The sequence below is a fragment of the Aplysia californica genome, unplaced genomic scaffold, assembly GCF_000002075.1.
Source record: "Aplysia californica isolate F4 #8 unplaced genomic scaffold, AplCal3.0 scaffold00007, whole genome shotgun sequence".
In the NCBI taxonomy this organism is placed as follows: domain Eukaryota; kingdom Metazoa; phylum Mollusca; class Gastropoda; order Aplysiida; family Aplysiidae; genus Aplysia; species Aplysia californica.
Genome location: NW_004797277.1, coordinates 130,716 through 133,063, shown reverse-complemented (window position 1 = coordinate 133,063; position 2,348 = coordinate 130,716). Strand labels below are relative to the sequence as shown.

The window sequence follows — 2,348 nt, the reverse complement described above, 5'->3', positions numbered from 1 at the left end:
ACATACTATTAGCCCATACTTTCAAGTAGGTGCCATCCAAAAGAAAAACCACTTTTCTTCCAAGCTTTCCAGAGGCAGTAGGCCTACAAATCAAAGTTGAATGCTTTGTATTCTAAAACAAACGACACATTTCCAGCCCTCGCACTACACACCCATCCCTTTTTTAAAGCAACAACAACAATACCACAACCACCACCACCACTACCACCACCACCAACAACAACAACAACAGCAACAGCAACAAATGCCTTACCCCACTATCCTCTGCTGCCACCTCTCTGTATCCCCCCCTCCTCTCTCTCTCTCTCTCTCTCTCTCTCTCTCTCTCTCTCTCTCTCTCTCTCTCTCTCTCTCTCTTTCTCTCTTTTTCATTCTTTATCCTGTCCTGAACCGGCGACCGCAGACAGGCTGGGACATACACATACATACTGACTCACAAATAAGAACAAATGCGAATATTTTACAGACTGAAATGTATGAACATCATTGAGATTAAATAACTAAAGTACATTATTTGTCTCCCCAAAAGTGATTAATGAGATTAGGATGTCTCGCGTAGTTTGCACTTTTCTATTCCTTAGATAGTACATTCCATTGAGATTTGATTTCGCGTTCACTTCCAATAAAAAAAATTCTACCCTCAAGCAGTAGCAAATAGGACGCTCGGATTTCGCTGAGAATTGTTCTTCTGGCTACACCAAGAAACTCATTTTTTAAGATTTTGAAAAGGAAAAAAAGATATCCGAATATTGACTCGCTACGTGAGGCGTTTATTCGGGATAAGAGTGCGACGACTGTATCGTGGCTGAGAATATAATTGGGGCGTTATTGGATAGGAATCACGGTATCGCCGTTTGCCCATTTGTTACACCGGCAAGAAAGGGAGCAAATTCAAAAGATACTGTGTGGGATATTTTTAAAACGATAGCTATTAAGCTGTGGAGTAATCGATTATGAGACCAGCTCATAATAACTTCATCTTTTCTGACAAAAGGTATCACGCACGACAAAACTTTAATAATGTTTTAAGTGTATTGCTTTCCTTTCTTTTTACTCTTGCTCTCTTCCTCTCTTTCACACTCTCAGAATCAGTCTCTCTCAGTCTCTCCGTATCTGTCGTCCGATCCCTGTCTCTCTCTCTCTCTCTCTCTCTCTCTCTCTCTCTCTCTCTCCCCCTCTCTCTCTCTCTCTCTCTCTCTCTCTCTCTCTCTCTCTCTCTGTGTGTGTGTGTGTGTGTGTGTATGTGTGTGTGTGTAATTTTGTGAGTGTTTGCATGTGTTCGCGAATGAAAGCAAAACTGCTTTGAAAACAAGAGATACTAAGTAGATTGTCTATTGTCCATCTCCCCCACCTCTCTCTCTCTCTCTCTCTCTCTCTCTCTCTCTCTCTCTCTCTCTCTCTCTCTCTCCCTTCTCCCTCTCTCTTTCTTACTCATATATCCAGATACACTCACAACAAATGGTATCCGCTCACACAATGTCTACAAGAAATACTTGTTCTCATAACAGCTCCGATAATGCAGCCAAGAGAGATGATAGAAGACACCATTTCTAAACCTTCACGGTCACCTTTTTGTGAAGGAAATATCTCTCATTTGAACATTTTTTTGGGTTTTTTTTAGAGCAAGCTCTTTTATAGTTAAACAATACTCAACATATCAGATCACTGCATTTGAGAAACTTTAGAAACGCTATCTAACCCTTCACAAAAAAACATCCTGAAATAGTTCTCTACTGGATCTCAACCCCCACTAGAAAATACCCCTCCCCCCTCCTTCCCTGTCCTCAACAAAAAAAATCGCTACTGAGTGAAATATTATTATTACTATCGTATATTTTTGTTACATCGATTACGTCAAAGGGCTTCTTTCCTAAAGAACATTATCCCTAATTTTTCGTCATGAAAAGAACCATTGATCGTCTTAGTCTGAATTTATCTCCAGGGATCATTTTGGACTGAGCGTGGGGAAAATAATATTATTATTTCCCCAAAGAGACTAAAATCGAAATATAACACTAACATGCGAACTGAAGAATAGACCAAATCTGGGCAATCTGTCTCGACGTGTTGTCCAATACTATTTATTTCTAAAGCAGTTATTTCTTTTAAAGAAATCGAATCCGTTTGGCGCATACAGTGAATTTATCATTCACACACAAACAAACATACAAACATACACACACACACACACACACACACACACACACACACACACACACACACACACACATGTATGTATATAATATGTATATACAACAACAAGAACAAAACAAAAATTATAATAAAAATGATAATAATATAATAATAATAATAACAATAATAATAATAATAATAATAATAATAATAAT

General features: G+C 38.5%; 1 protein-coding gene across 1 annotated transcript in view; it reads left to right on the top strand.

The window, feature by feature from the left end:
- The window catches only part of LOC101858904 (neuropeptide receptor 15), an 85,135-nt gene that overhangs the window by 35,791 nt on the left and 46,996 nt on the right, over window positions 1-2,348 (top strand). The window lies entirely within an intron of this gene.